Genomic DNA, 17,706 nt, shown 5'->3' with positions numbered 1-17,706 from the left:
AATTTCACAGGTCGTGAATTTGCGTTACAAATGTGTAGAAACAAAATCCTATAAATATAAGTGTCCAAAAAATTTTCGTTGGCTGTGTGATACATTCACGCATTTACACACATTTCATAACTCTTAAAGTACGATTCTTGGTTTACAACATCCTTTTCCACAAATCAGAGCCGCTAACCACTAATCATTATTCCTTACCTCATTACACATATACATATTTGTCGACACTTCTTCAATATTTCATCATTATAAATACGTAGCATAATCAAATTCCTCATATAGCATCAGCTTATTGATCATAAACATACCTTAACAGCATAATACACATCGTCATCATAATAATAACATCATAACACCTCAGCCAAATCTCAAAAATGTCGTAGCTTTCTGCAATACTTTCAAAACCTAAAAAGAATTCTCTGCTCATTTCAAAAGTGTCATCTACCTCAAATGTACATTAAAAATCATGATCCCATACCAAATGCATCATTCAAAGCTCTCATATGATCACAATGGTTCCGAAAAAAATATGAGCAGTTCACAAAGTACAGACAAAATATAATTTCATAAGTGTGAAGTTATCCAACTGTCTGCTTGCGTAAACCTGTGTCACTGACGTAGTAAAAAAATGTTTGTCTCTCTCAGTTAAATGAACAGATAGTTGTGTAATTCTGTGTTACAGAAGTATGGTACCGGTGTGAAAGTTGTATAAGCAAATACCATATTAGCTAGGGCTCTTTGTGCTTGCCAAACACATGGTACACAAAGTAAGCATGTACCCCCCTGAGGATTAATGTAATTATACCCTCAGGTGTTACAGATTACAGCAATGGGATGAAATGTATCACAGGAAACCTTTGTCTCTTTGTAATTAAAAAGTCTTTAAAAATAAATGTTTTAAATACAAAATTAATCACTCAAATACATGTACTGCAGCGCTAAACTGTGCGTCTTGTTGTAAGATAATCCCTGTCATTACTTAAGGGTAAAAAATGTGTCAAGTGTCATAATTATCGTCGTCCGTAAGCAAAGTTCGGTAGAAATCAATGTACTTACCTTGTAATAAACAAAAGCGAAATGCTAGGCGTATAGATATCGTAGTTATTACGTACAGTACCGTGATCAAGAAAGTACTACACTGTAGCGTATTGTTGTGCTACGAAAAAGGCTGTCTCATTGTAGCTATACCACAAAAGTTACTACTAAAACATGTTTTAATTTCCAGAAGAATTCAGAAAAACTGTGCAGATATAAAACAGATACAGCAAAAAACAAAAATATAAATTGTGTCACTCATTAGTAGCATCGTGATATAATTGTGTAGCTATCAAATAAACTAACCACTGTGTCATCTGGCATCTTTCAGAACGCACTTTAAATCCATAATGTATTTTCAAGTAAACCAAAATGTTGCATTAAAATATCGTTAGCAGTACCGGTATACGTTCTAAGTATGTTTGCCTTATAGTCGTTATGTAATCGTGCAACCAACTAGCAAGAATGTAAACACACAATAACGCTGTGTCGTCGGTTCACTATAACAATGCATTCGTAATTACTGTCTAAATATGTTCCCTAGGTTCTAGACTGGATAGTTAACTTTAAATCATTGTTGCATGTTAACAGTTTCTAAGTGTGTCAAAGCGTACCAGTAATGTGAAGTGAAAAATTTTATGGCAATGACAAAATGAAAAAGCAAATTATCTCTAAATAAACGGTTTTACATATGAAATGTGGTGTAATCCTTTACCTTTCCTCAGTACGCAGCAAATCAACTTGAATGCAATTATCATGCGGTATATGTCGGTAAAGAATGCTAAAATTTTTCTCAAGGTTAGCGTCTATGTCATTTTTCTCTGAGCCAGCGGGCGCATGTGGCTGCCTGTGGTGCGAGTCATTGTCTGTCTCTTTGTCGGCGTGCGTTGTTACTAGGATTAGGAGACCTAACTTCTACAAATTCACCTTGTCGAGAGGGCCCTGCCCTGTTTGAATCCTGCCAGTTCTGATAAAAGTCAGGTTTGTCGTTTTGTCGGTAGTTTACATAGTTTTTTTTTTTTCGGTCATGTGGTGGAGAATTTCTCCCGGAATCGTAACTGCGCAGTGGACCGTTGCGTCTAAAGTTATTCTGTCTCCCTTGATAATAATTATTTTGGTTCCCATATTGTCTGTTTCTCTGATTGTCTCTGTGATAGTTATTACCGCGGAGAGGTGATCTTTCCCTGTAATTATTACTACTCTGCCAATGGTTGTCATACGGGTGGTGTCTGTTTTAGTCACGATTTACGTTGTAGGAATAGCCTTGTCGTGTCCAGTTATTATTTCTGTCGTCATGGAATTGTGACGCATGTGACCTGTAATTGTTGCGTTCCTGTTTTCGGATCCTGCGACTGTCTGTGTCAATTTCCAATTCTTGTAACAGTCCCTGAAAAGCTTCAATGTCGTCTTTGCAACGTCCTGCCAAAATAATATTTCGTAAATCTTCAGGCAATTTGATAAGCAAATGCGGATGAGTTCTGAGGGGCTGTATGGGTTTGACAGGTACTGATTCTTGTGCAACATGTCTTCAAAATATTTCACAAGATTGGAAAATTCAGATTGTCGAAATGCTTCATCATTATGATGCTATGTTTTACTCGGTATTGTGTAGCTTGATACCAATATGCTGAGAGAAAGGCATGATAAAATTCTCTTTCACTGTGACAAACGTGAATGACCGATCGCATTCTTACAGCTGGTTCATTCTCTAAATAGCCACACATAAATTCTAATCGGTGCTCTAATGACCAGTTGGGAGGAAACCAATGAGAGAATTGATGAAGCCATGCTTGTGGACGAATGTCGTTGCCGGAATTATTAAATGTTTTGAATTTACGTGTAGTAATAAACAGCTTATAGTCAAAATCATCATGTCGACGAGTCGCATATCGGTCATTGTTACTTCGTTTCGGCGGTTCCATCTCAAAATTCGGTGTACCTTGCCAATTTATTTCATAATTTCCGAAGTGCCCTGTGTTATTATTTTGTGGCTGTTCCATATTTCTATGTTCCTTTTCCCGTATTGGAGCGCGAGTGTCCTCTGAAATATATAATTCTTGTGTTACCTGTGTCAACTGATCTGGTAGTCCCCAGATTTCTCTTTGGTGTTGCGTATTAATTTGATTCTGATTTTGTTTGAATTTCCTAATTTGTTCGTACTCTTCTGTGTAATTAAAGACTACCGGTCTTGTGTCATTCAGATTATCATCTACCCTTCGTAGATAAATTATTTAGCTGATCCGAAAGTTCGACTACTTTCTCTGATAATGAACTAATTTCCTCCATGTGTCTTTCTGAACGAATTTTCAGTGTATCTACTGTGTGCTTTAAGTTTTTCTGAGTTTTTGTAAATTGCGTAACTGAATCGGTCTCGTGATTTCCATGAACAATAGTTTGCAGTTCTTTTATGGCTGCTTCGTGATTCTGTAATGCATTTTCATGCCGCGAAAAAAATAGGTTGAAAATGCTCACAAATTTGTGTTTTTACGTCATTACAGACTTTTTGACATTTCGATTCGATGTTATGTAACTCAGTAGTTAAATCTTCACGTGTTTGCTCAAGCGTGGTATCTAACTTTTGAAGATTTTGTTCCACTGAGTCTAACTTTTGAAGATTTTGTTCCATTGTGTCTAACTTTTGAAGCTTTTGTCCCATTTGTTATATTAATTGTAATAACAATGCACTGGTGTCTGAAACATGTTCCTCAGTGTTATTCGGTAGTGCATTTCAACCGCCAATATTCACATTTTGAAAAGCAGAAAACGTGTCTTGACTTATTTGAGAAAACGGTGAGGACGCAAAACCTGAATCTACAGTATTTGCAAGATTGTGTCCTGTCATTTCGGATTGCTGAGGCGAGGTGTTGCCGCCCGATCAAACGATAATGCTTCCCTGTTCACTAATTGTTTCACTGTCCAACCGATTATTTGCCGCCCGCTCCATTTCCCTATGCACAATTACCAAATTACTACTTTGAATGTCTGTTAATTCATTACACAGTGGTGCTGATAAGCTACGCTCGTCGTCACTGTCATTTCTCAATTTACTTTGGAGCCTGGTGTTACATTTTTCACACACCATAACTATCACATATTTCACACGATAACAAGAAAAGCACGATTGAAGAGCAAAAACAAGAAAACACATTAGCATAGCAGTGAAAATAATATCTCGTTATTTGCAAGCGCAGCTGCGAAATACTTGGTGCAAATCTACATGCATGTCACAACTGTTTTACCGTACAACAATGCAAAACAAGTACATTGGAAATTCTCTCTATAATTACGCGCTAGCAATCAACAATAGCTACACTAATTAGACAAACTACAAGAAAAAATCAGAAGATTCCAGTGAGGTATCCTCGGCTAAGGGTCGCCATATGAAACGTCCCCTTAGAAAAATTTATGAATTACTGTACTGATAAACCTCTACGTTATTTCATTTTCAAACAGCTGAGCAAAACTGAACGTACTCAGACATTACTCTCTTTACTTATTCTGATCAACACTAAACTGACACACAATATTTTTAGCGCAACGCTATCTGACTTTCAAAAATCTGTACAAAAGAATGGCCCTGACTAACAATAACCTATACCCTTCATGAATCACTTACCTCACAAAAATCTTCGTTACTCGAACTACCACAATACAGCGAGCGCCAATACTGCCAGATAAATAAAAGACTAACTACTGAAGGCACTAACTACTGATAGGCATACTTAGCAAATGAAAGATTTTGATAGAGAACAAACAATGTATTTACCTTAATAGTGTTCAAAAGTCATTATATATATATATATATATATATATATATATATTATTAGTCGTAAAGCTCCCAACATGGAAGACGCTAAGTAAAGATGGTTCACTTCTGGGGCTTCTTATTCTTCTTGTTTGCCCACCAGGTCTTCATTCTTTGCGAGAATTCAGCTTTTCTTTCTTCGCTCTATTTTGTTCCAGTTCTTGGCGCTTTTGTTCTGGTTTGACCTCCCATTTGTCAACTTTAAGTTTGAAATTGTTTCTTTTGTTCATGTCTTCAGTAGTAATGTTGGCTAATTCCAGATCTTTCTTTACATTTTTGATCCATTCTCCTCCATTAACAAGGGATGCTACGTATCTTACTATTTTTTTTGTAAGTCTGTGATCGGGAAGTCTCATTATGTGGCCATAGAATTTTAGACGCCTCTTCCTCATGTCTATCTCTATGTTAGAATATTCTTCAGTTTTAGAATTTTTCTGTAATCTGTACCCCTCTTTAGTCCATCTTGGTCCCAGAATTTTCCTAATGATTTTCCTTTCCTCTTTCTTCAGGTTTTCCATATCTGTTTTCCTTTTAAGTGTCAAGGTTTCGCTGGCATATAGCATTATTGGTTTAATTACCGACTTATAATGTTTAATTTTTGTATTTATAGATAGACATTTTTTATTGTAAATGTTTTGGACCAGCTCTAGACCCCTACGAGCTTTTAATATTCTTTCTTGTTGTGAGTATTTTTCAGAAATTATCTCTCCTAAATATTTAAAGTATGGTACCCTCTTAATTTCTCCATATTTGGTTTGTAACTTAGAAATTTCTAGATTTGTTGTTGTAAACACCGTTTTCTCAAAAGATATTTGTAGGCCAACTTTTCCTGCACACTCTTTTAAGGTTTCTATCTGTTTGACTGCCATTTCACTAGAATCTGCCATTATTGCAAGATCGTACTTAGCATAGGCTAAGTAGGGGATTTGTAGGTCATCTTTTTTGGTTCCCAGTGATATTGGTTTCCAGTACTTTTCTTTTTTGAGTTCTTTTTCCCATTCTGCCATGACTCTATCCAGAACTAAGTTAAATAACAGAGGTGATAATCCATCACCTTGTCTAACCCCAGTTTTTATCTCAAATGATTTTGAAAGTTTTCCCATGAATTTCACTTTGCATTTTGTATTTGTTAATGTCTGCTCTATGATGTTCCGTGTCTTCTTATCCAGTCCTTGTTCTTCAAGAATTTTAAATAGTGTGGGTCTGTGAATTGAATCATATGCCTTTTTAAAGTCGACAAAGACATATACTGTAGGCTTCCTTCGCATTTGTCTCATCCTTGTAATCAATTTCAAGTTTAAAATTTGTTCTGGACATGATCTGTTTGGTCTGAAACCAGCTTGGAAATCTGAGATTTTGGGTTCTAGCAGTTTTTGTGTTCTTTCAAGAAGACAAGCTGATAATATCTTGTATGTGACGGCAAGTAAGGAGATTCCTCTATAGTTGTTCACATCCGATTTATCCCCTTTTTTATGTAACGGATGTATTAGGGCACATTTCCAATCTTCTGGTATTTCTTCAGTAACCCATATGTTTTGAATAATTTTAACTAGCTCATTTCTTGAGTTAGACCCTAGACTTTTGAGAAATTCGGCTACAATTCCATCTTCTCCTGATGCTTTGTTATTTTTGAGTTTGTTTATGTGTTTGATAATTTCTTCTTCAGTTGGCGGTACAGAGTCTCGCTGTTGCGGGGCTTTAGTACTGGATATTGGAAGAGCTTCTGTTGGTTCTGGACAGTTTAGTAGCGTTTCAAAATATTTGGCTAATTCTTCACAGTTTTCTTCGTCACTTAGTGCCAGATTCCCATCTGATTTCCGAAAACAGACATTTTGAGGGATATACCCTTTAATTTGGTTTGCAAAAGTTTTGTAGAATCCATGCGTATTATAATTTTTAAAATCTGCTTCTAATGAGATATATATATAAATATATATATATATATATATATATATATATAATTTCATGATATACAGTGTTACAAATTTACTGTCTCTGATGGATTCACGTCCAGATCATCCGCTCTCAAAACTCCGCCATCTCTCTCCCCACATCCCCCACTGCTGGCGGCTCACTTCCAACTGCGCAACGCTATGCGCTGTTCACATCCAACTGCCCAACACTACAATGGAGAATATTTCAACAATGCCAACCAGCCACAGACTGCACACAGCACAGTCAGTGATTTTCATATAGAGCGCTACGTGGCGTTAAGACCTAAACAGCCTACTTACAATACTACGTATTTGTCATGGCAAAAACACCAATTATTTTCTTTCATTAGTAATCAAAAGCTTTTATTTTAAAGGATAGAAATATTGAATTTAATTGATTAAAGGAGAAAATATAAAAATGCAGTAAATGAAGCAGGCAAAAAGGAATACAAAAGTCTTAAAAATGAGATCGACAGGAAGTTCAAAATGGCTAAGCAGGGATGGCTAGAGGATAAATGTAAGGATGTAGAGGCTTATCTCACTAGGGGTAAGATAGATACTGCCTACAGGAAAATTAAAGAGACCTTTGGAGAAAAGAGAACCACTTGTATGAATATTAAGAGCTCAGATGGAAACCCAGTTCTAAGCAAAGAAGGGAAAGCAGAAAGGTGGAAGGAGTATATAGAGGGTCTATACAAGGGCGATGAACTTGAGGGCAATATTATGGAAATGGAAGAGGATGTAGATGAAGATGAAATGGGAGATATGATACTGCGTGAAGAGTTTGAAGGAGCACTGAAAGACCTGAGTCGAAACAAGGCCCCGGGAGTAGACAACATTCCATTAGAACTACTGACGGCCTTGGGAGAGCCAGTCCTGACAAAACTCTACCATCTGGTGAGCAAGATGTATGAGACAGACGAAATACCCTCAGACTTCAAGAAGAATATAATAATTCCAATCCCAAAGAAAGCAGGTGTTGACATATGTGAAAATTACCGAACTATCAGTTTAATAAGTCACAGCTGCAAAATACTAACGCGAATTCTTTACAGACGAATGGAAAAACTGGTAGAAGCGGACCTCGGGGAACATCAGTTTGGATTCCGTAGAAATTTTGGAGCACGTGAGGCCATACTGACCCTACCATTTATCTTAGAAGCTAGATTAAGGAAAGGCAAGCCTACGTTTCTAGCATTTGTAGAGTTAGAGAAAGCTTTTGACAATGTTGACTGGAATACTCTCTTTCAAATTCTGAAGGTGGCAGGGGTAAAATATAGGGAGCGAAAGGCTATTTACAATTTGTTTAGAAAGCAAGTGGCAGTTATAAGAGTTGAGGGGCATGAAAGGGAAGCAGTTGGTTCAAATGGCTCTGAGCACTATGGAACTTAACATCTTAGGTCATCAGTCCCCTAGAACTTAGAACTACTTAAACCTAACTAACCGAAGGACATCACACAACACCCAGCCATCACGAGGTAGAGAAAATCCCTGACCCCGCCGGGAATCGAACCCGGGTGTGGGAAGCGAGAACGCTACCGCACGACCACGAGATGCGGGGGAAGCAGTGGTTGGGAAGGGAGTGAGACAGGGTTGTAGCCTATCCCCGATGTTATTCAATCTGTATATTGAGCAAGCAGTGAAGAAAACAAAAGAAACATTTCGAGTAGGTATTAAAATCCATGGAGAAGAAATAAAAACTTTGAGGTTTCCGATGACATTATAATTCTGTCAGAGACAGCAAAGGACTTGGAAGAGCAGTTGAATGGAATGGATAGTGTCTTGAAAGGAGGATATAAGATGAACATCAACAAAAGCAAAACGAGAATAATGGAATGTAGTCGAATTAAGTTAGGTGATGCTGTGGGTATTAGATTAGGAAATGAGACACTTAAAGTAGTAAAGGAGTTTTGCTATTTGGGGAGCAAAATATCTGATGATGGTCGAAGTAGAGAGGATATAAAATGTAGACTGGCAATGGCAAGGAAAGCGTTTCTGAAGAAGAGAAATTTGTTAACATCGAGTATAGATTTAAGTGTCAGGAAGTCGTTTCTGAAAGTACTTGTATGGAGTGTAGCCATGTATGGAAGTGAAACATGGATGATAAATAGTTTGGACAAGAAGAGAATAGAAGCTTTTGAAATGTGGTGCTACAGAAGAATGCTGAAGATTAGATGGGTAGATCACATAACTAATGAGGAGGTGCTGAATAGGATTGGGGAGAAGAGAAGTTTGTGGCTCAACTTGACTAGAAGGAGGGATCGGTTGGTAGGACATGTTCTGAGACATCGAGGGATTACCAATTTAGTATTGGAGGGCAGCGTGGAGGGTAAAAATCGTAGAGGGAGACCAAGAGATGAATACACCAAGCAGATTCAGAAGGATGTAGGTTGCAGTGGGTACTGGGAGATGAAGAAGCTTGCACAGGATAGAGTAGCATGGAGAGCTGCATCAAACCAGCCTCAGGACTGAAGACCACAACAACAAGAACAACAAGTGAAAAGGTTGAACACATAAAAGTTATATTTGCGTTTCTAATGTATCTTTGTAATGCTGTTTGGGGTCAAACAGCCGACATGGGCAATGGAATAAAGATGACATCACGTGCAGCTGACCAAGGTGACAGCTGCTGGAAGGCACCAAGCTGGGCTTGACGGACTGCCACACAATGAGGGCAAGGAGCCAGGAGCCCCACTGAGTCTTACTTTCTAGGGTACCCTTAGCTCTGTGTAGTTCGCCCCTCTCCAGGACTTTATGGCATGTGGCAGCTGCCACATGGAACCAATGCTGGGCATCACAGCTACACAGTGTAGGACCGATTCCTGCCACAGGCCATCCCACTTTCAATTCCCTGCATCTCCACAACAACAGATTACTGTCTACTAATCATACTTGGGGCAGCCATACTGATGGCTGATGATGAGGTCGAGAAACTGCACTCAGAGGTCAACTATCTTGCAGCGATAGCAATAAATACCAAGGAGGCTTTAAGTCAACCTGGGACATCAGCAAACCTGTCTGCACTAAAACTGCAATTGAAGTTATTGTGCAGCTGTCCATGCTTCAAGAACAATGTTTATCATGTGTAACACTTACTCTGAACACTTACCTTCATGTACACAGATCCCATGTGATAAGTGACACAGTTTTAGTCACACTAATATGGCAGACAATAATAATTTGTCTTCCATTGTTCATATGTGAGGATGAACATTGTCATATCACCACAGTATCATTTTTTTCTTTTGAGTCAAATGTATAAACTATTCACGTTACTCACTGATACTATTGGGAACTGGAAATATATTAGAGCTTATAATTATAAACATTATGGTGACAAACACTGAAAATAGTAGAGGTGAGAGTGACCCAGTTGTTGACTGCGAGAAGGCTGCAAGTGTGAACGTTAAAGCTATCCAGCCCATTCATTTAAATGGAGATGTGTCACAAGTTAATGGAAGGAACCCTTAACTCTAGCTGCACTGCTACAAGAGGAACTGTAGAAACTCTTTGAAAATTAACTTGTCCACAAACATGTCATTTCATTTGTCAAACTAACGGTCAAGTAAATCTGTGTGATGAACAGTGTGTTTTCCTGAAAACAGTGCAGTATATTAATTTTTTGTGAGTTTTTTTCTGCATTTACAGGGACATATTTAATTCCTTTATGTGAACGTTTATGTATTTCTCAACAATGTCTTTTCAGTACTTGACCAGTAGTCCCATTCAGAGTCATTAATTAACAAAATAAATTTGATTCACAGCATCAGCAGTGTTGCAATTTGTACATGTTTGTTACTTTCTTTATGTTTTTTATGAGTTGTCTTAAATGACAGAAATTGTGATATATGTTGAGCATGCCAATGTTATATCTTGTTCAATTTAAGGTGACAACTTTGACACTAATTTACAACTCTGTACTTGAATATACTCACACACTGATACAAGTGTTGTTATAAGAATATTTACTTATGTTTTCAGTGACAACGATGTTACCAAGATAGATACTTATTCAGATGAAACCATTACATCTACATCTACATCTTCATGATTACTCTGCAATTCACATTTAAGTGCTTGTCAGAGGGTTCATCGAAACACAATCACACTATCTCTCTACCATTCCACTCCCGAACAGCGCGCGGGAAAAACGAACATCTAAACCCTTCTGTTCGAGCTCTGATTTCTCTTATTTTATTTTGATGATCATTCCTAGCTATGTAGGTTGGGCTCAACAAAATATTTTCGCATTCGGGAGAGAAAGTTGGTGGCTAAACTTTCGTAAATAGATCTCGCCGCGACGAAAAACGTCTTTGCTTTAATGACTTCCATCCCAACTCGCGTATCAAACTCTCTCCTCTATTACGTGATAATACAAAACGAGCTGCCCTTTTTTGCACCCTTTCTATGTCCTCCATCAATTCCACCTGGTAAGGATCCCACACCGCCCAGCAATATTCTAAAAGAGTGAACGAGTGTAGTGTAAGCTCTCTCTTTAGTGGACTTGGTGGGCTTGTTGCATCTTCTAAGTGTCCTACCAATGAAACGCAACCTTTGGCTCGCATTCCCCACAATATTTTCTATGTAGTCTTTCCAACTGAAGTTGTTCGTAATTTTAACACCCAGGTACTTAGTTGAATTGACAGCCTTGAGAATTGTACAATTTATCGAGTAATCGAATTCCAACGGATTTCTTTTGGAACTCATGTGGATCACTTCACACTTTTCGTTATTTAGTGTCAACTGCCACCTGCCACGCCATACAGCAATCTTTTCTAAATCGCTTTGCAACTGATACTGGTCTTCGGATGACCTTACTAGACGGTAAATTACAGCATCATCTGCGAACAACCTAAGAGAACTGCTCAGATTGTCACCCAGGTCATTTATATAGATCAGGAACAACAGAGGTCCCAGGACGCTTCCCTGGGGAACACCTGATATCACTTCAGTTTTACTCGATGATTTGCCGTCTATTACTACGAACTGCGACCTTCCTGACAGGAAATCACGAATCCAGTCGCACAACTGAGACGATACGCCGTAGGCCCGCAGCTTGATTAGAAGTCGCTTGTGAGGAACGGTGTCAAAAGCTTTCCGGAAATCTAGAAATACGGAATCAACTTGAGCTCCCCTGTCGATAGCGGCCAGTACTTCGTGCGAATAAAGAGCTAGCTGCATTGGACAAGAACGAATACGTGCCATGAAGTACATCAGTCGATTGACACACAAAATACAACGAAAAATAGTACCCATCACCCAACAAAAAATGTCTTTTATGTACTTGTGCTAGAGATTAGGGTCAGCACAACTGCATCGGTATCTATTTCTGGTAACAAGGAGGCTGTGGTGTTATATGGCAGTTGTTTTTCAAAATTATCCTGTCTCCTGTTTAATAACCCAATATGCTGATTCGACTCGTAAATCCAGTCAAATCACTGACACTGCATGAAAACTGGAAGCAGTAATAACGAATTCCAATGATTGCAGTTCTGATTAGCTCTATCTCCTCTCCTTTTGACACAGCGAGGGAGGTTTGTTGTCTACTGAAGTCTGGGACTTTTAGCTGGCTGGTGACACACGAGAGTCACTAGGGGTATTGCACAGGTCACAAAAATGTTTCTGCTGAAAGCCTAAGTCTCGGCCAGGTGCACACAGAGAAGACCGTTCCACTGGCTGAACACATCAAGAGTGGGTGGCGAAGGTGGCCAAGCCTGTTATAACGTTTCATAGTGTACAAAGTGTATAGAATGCTTTTTAGCAAAGATAACAACTGAAGGACAAGAGAAAAAATGATACTATTTGCTTGGTATACAGCCATTAGGCCTGAAGGAACCAACTGGAATTTCTGTTCAGGATTTAGTAAGAAAATCCCTGATTGGCTCGTAGCAATTATCTAGGTAGTGAGGGAGAGTTCCCACGGATTTGTACATGTGCATGCCTTCTCATTGACCATAATTAAAAATCTGTTACATAGTGAGGAAGATTTTCTGCCTTCTACTTTGTTCCACGGGAGCAATGTACTACATTGGTTTCTTTCTTCAGACAATGTTAAAAATAAATAATACATGCCTTGCCAGGCAAAATGACGATGATAATACTAACGTGAATATGTTTGTCTCATTGAAGCCCTGTTGTGTGAATCCAAGTAAAATAGCGAGCGATTTGGACATAGACAGTGTGATGTACAGTAGTTTCGGTGGGTCCTGGAAGGGTGCTTGGATAACAGAAGTGATTAATACAACCAATTCTGACAAGCGGGAAAACGGAGTTTGAATCCTGATCTGGCACAAATTTTCTTATATCACCAATAGGTAACATGTTTCTACCTAATGCAGCTAATGTCAGAAAAATTCCGCAGTTGCGAATAAATTTCATAAATTTAGTATAGCCGTAAGATCATCACCAATCTCTGTTTCTTCAGACATGGTTAAAAATAAGTATAGTCACCCTGATGATGAACACATTCCTCACAACGGGAGACCATTTTGTCGGTACCGTCACTGTAGAATGTTTGATTTTGTTGACGGAGCTACATCCTCACCTCTGCTTGCAACACTTCATCCTATCAAAGTGTAGTCTTCGAAGGTGTTCTTTAAGTTTTGAAACAGATGATAATCGGATGAGGTCAAGTCGAGAGTGTATGGAGGAGCATTATCGATGACTGTGAAACCAAGGCATCAGATTGCTGCAGTGTCGCAGTGCTCGTGTGTGGTCTGTCGTTATCATGCTGAAGGACACGGTGCTCCATGCGTGTATGTACTCTTCGAATTCGTGCTTTCAGTTTTCTGAGGGTTTTCTCACATGTTGGCATTGTTAATTTACACAGAGCCATGTTACACACAGAAATTCGGAGAACTTTAGCAGCAGAGAGTTGCAACTTGCATCAGCGAAGAGGAAAAGTCTATCGAGTAGTATGCATGACATGTATTACCTCAGACGATATTTAGAACAGAATAAAAAAATTCGGGAACATTACTTTTCAGCGTGTTCTCGTAGTTTTCTGAGCGGCATGCAGCAGCAAGTGTGCAGAATTGCCTTTTTATAAATTTCGAGAATGAAGCCGAGTTACGGATTTAGTAAAATTTAGCTACCTTGGTGATGGACTGTCAAGCAGCTTATCAACGTACTTTGACCATGAATTGCATTAGGACAGTATCTGAGTCCTCACTTATAGGTTAGAACTAACGACTGCCAAACCCAGTATATAGGGTGGTCCCTTGATCGTGACCGGGCCAAATACCTCACAAAACAAGCGTCAAACGAAAAAACTACAAAGAACGAAACTTCTCTAGCTTGAAGGGGTAAACCAGATGGCGCTATTGTTGGCCCGCTAGATGGCGCTGCCATAGGTAAAACGGATATCAACTGCGTTTTTTTTAAAAATAGGAATCCCCATTTTTATGACATATTCGTGTAGTACGTAAAGAAATATGAATGTTTTACTTGGACCACTGTTTTCGCTTTGTGATAGATGGCGCTGTAATAGTCACAAACATATGGCTCACAATTTTAGACGAACAGTTGGTAACAGGTAGGTTTTTTAAATTAAAATACAGAACGTAGGTACGTTTGAACATTTTATTTCGGTTGTTCCAATGTGATAGATGTACCTTTGTGAACTTATCATTTCTGAGAATGCATGCTGTTACACCGTGATTACCTGTAAATACTACATTAATGCAATAAATGCTCAAAATGATGTCCGTCAATCCCAATGCATTTGGCAATACGTGTAACGACATTCCTCTCAACAGCGAGTAGTTCGCCTTCCGTAATGTTCGCACGTGCATTGACAATGCGCTGACGCATGTTGTCAGGCGTTGTCGGTGGGTCACGATAGCAAATATCCTTCAACTTTCCCCACAGAAAGAAACCGGGGATTTCAGATCCGGTGAACGTGCGGGCCATGGTATTTTACGACCAATCCACCTGTCATGAAATGTGCTATTCAATACCGCTTCAACCGCACGCGAGCTAGGTGCCGGACATCCATCATGTTGGAAGTACATCGCCATTCTGCCATGCAGTGAAACCTCTTGTAGTAACATCGGTAGAACATTACGCAGGAAATCAGCATACATTGCACCATTTAGATTCCCATCGATAAAATGGGGGCCAATTATCCTTCCTCCCATAATGCCGCACCATACATTAACCCGGCAAGGTCGCTCATGTTCCACTTGTCGCAGCCATCGTGGATTTTCCGTTGCCCAATAGTGCATATTATGCCGGTTGACGTTTTACCGCTGTTGGTGAATCACGCTTCGTCGCTAAATAGAACACGTGCAAAAAATCTGTCATCGTCCCGTAATTTCTCTTGTGCCCAGTGGCAGAACTGTACACGACGTTCAAAGTCGTCGCCAAGCAATTCCTGGATCATAGAAATATGGTACGGGTGCAATCGATGTTGATGTAGCTTTCTCAACACCGACGTTTTTGAGATTCCCGATTCTCACTCAATTTGTCTGCAGCTGATGAGCGGATTAGCCGCGACAGTAGCTAAAGCATCTACTTGGACATCATCATTTGTTGCTGGTCGTGGTTGACGTTTCACATGTGGCTGAACAATTCCTGTTTTATTAAATAACGTAACTATGCGGCGAACGCTCCGGACACTTGGATGATGTGGTCCAGGATACCGAGCAGCATATGTAGCACACACGAGGTAGGAAACTTGTGCTGATGCTTAAATGATGCTGTCTAGTTGGAATGTTATAAATGCTCCATAAAACTGCAAGAGTCAGGATTGTCTGCGTCTCATGCCTTTTCGATGAGACATTTCGAAATAGCCATACATCAATATGATACCGACCATTTTCCGCAATTGGTAAACAGTCCATTTTAACACGGGTAATGTATCACAAAGCAAATACCGTCCGCAGTGGCGGAATGTTACGTGATATCACGTACTCATACGTTTGTGACTACTACAGCGCCATCTATCACAAAGCGAGAAAAGTGGTCCAACTAAAACAACCATATTTCTTTACGTACTACACTAGAATATGTAATAAAAATGGGGGTTCCTATTAAAAAAAAACGCAGTTGATATCCGTTTGATCTATGGCAACGCCATCTAGCGGGCCAACCATAGCGCCATCTGGTTTTCCCCTTCAAGCTAGACGAGTTTCGTTCTTTGTAGTTTTTTCGTTTGATGCTTATTTCGTGAGATATTTGGCGCGGTCACCATCAATGGACCTCCCTGTATAACTGGCGCGAAATCACAAATCGAAGTCAAACTTAACCACTAATTGTCATATAATAGTCATTCAGAATCACTCGAACTATAATTAGATAATTTTATACAGCGTTTAATATACAATAAACTTTATAAACTGTATTTTGTGTTGGAACTACTTTGCACCAATATACGATTATACCTAAACTAATAGACAGACGGAAAAAGATATCGATCACAAATTTAGCTGGACACCATCCAGCTCACAGGCAAGCAACAGTTGATTTTTTAAAAATGTCTCGTCGCAGCCTGTAGTGCTAGATTTCCTGCAATTTCTCAATCTTAAACTTACTTTGGGTCTTTGAAGACACCAATTCTCCAGTTTCTTCTCTCCCTCGTTCCATATTTTTTCTGACACAGCAAGATTCACGAGACATTCTTTAGGAAGGATCCCGAATGGCTTGGTTCCTTGTGGCCAGTTATTTAACATCAAAGTTTGGGTGGACCAACAGACTAAATGCCGGTAACAAAAGCAACATTAACATTTTTAGGGCCTGTTTTCTCCTGAGGAGGCGTTACCGCATTCTAAGTGGTAGTTCTCCTACTTTTGCACACTGACTGAAATCTGAGCTGGTCCTAAAGGCTCTTGTCTGCGGACCCCAATGGTGGACAGTTTCAGCATCACGAGGTAGGAAACTTGTGCTGATGCTTAAACGATGCTGTCTAGTTGGGATGTTATAAATGCTCCATAAAACTGCAAGAGTCGGGATTGTCTGCGTCTCATGCCTTTTCGATGAGACATTTCGAAACGTTCAATGATTTTAAGCCATTTGCTCTTAGATCTTACAGAAGCGTTAACCATGTTAGTTTCGTGTCGGATATTAAGCCTATAAATTGTACACTTCCTTACACTACAAAACATTGTCTCCCAATTTAAGCTCTAGTTGATTGGAACATTACATAAATAGTTTTCTGTGCTAAGGCCTTAAAACCAGTTGTATTAGCTCATTTTCCAACATCTTCCTGCTCAGTTGTAGCTGTAAAGTTGTGGTTGTCAGACCAGATGAAGAACAGAAAATGGCAAAACCATCCACAAAAAATGAACTTCAAACAGGAGGTCTGACTGTAGATCAGATGTCATTGACAGCTATTGCAAATAGTGCTACACTTGAGGAACTACATTGTTCCGAATAAAAAGGCATGACAAAATATTGCCAACACGGTATGAATAGTGGAAGTCATGCTCCCCAAGTAATGAATGAATTAGAACTGACAGATGTCCCCGCAGCCCCCATTTCTGAAGCTGGCGAACGCAGTTGTATCTCAAAGTGGTCCCGCTGCAGTTCCCTTTCATGAAGTTGGCCTTGTGTCTCCAAGTGGCGTTGTAAATTTTTCTAGATCAAAAAACAGAACGAATAATGTGATGTTTAAAGCTTTCCCGGCGTACTGATTGTTCCATAAAAACATGGAACAACAGAACGAATAATGGTTTCGACATAAGAGTCCTCTAGTGGGAGCTTGGAGGAGATACTGACTCCTTCGACGTTCTGACGCAACCACTAAGATTTAACTCTTTGACTACAGTGGGACGTATGTGTCCCACCATAGGTAATCAGAGAACCAATTGTAATTTGTTGCTTGTTATTACTATGTGTCAGTTAGTGTTGCCAACTTAGTGGATTTTCCATTAAAACTGGTGGTTTCTACCCTACTTTTAGTGGCGAAATATTGCTTTTAGTGGCTGGTGGATT

The sequence above is a fragment of the Schistocerca nitens genome, chromosome 6, assembly GCF_023898315.1.
Source record: "Schistocerca nitens isolate TAMUIC-IGC-003100 chromosome 6, iqSchNite1.1, whole genome shotgun sequence".
NCBI lineage: Eukaryota > Metazoa > Arthropoda > Insecta > Orthoptera > Acrididae > Schistocerca > Schistocerca nitens.
The sequence above is the reverse complement of the archived record's forward strand: the minus strand, read 5'-3'. Positions refer to the sequence as shown.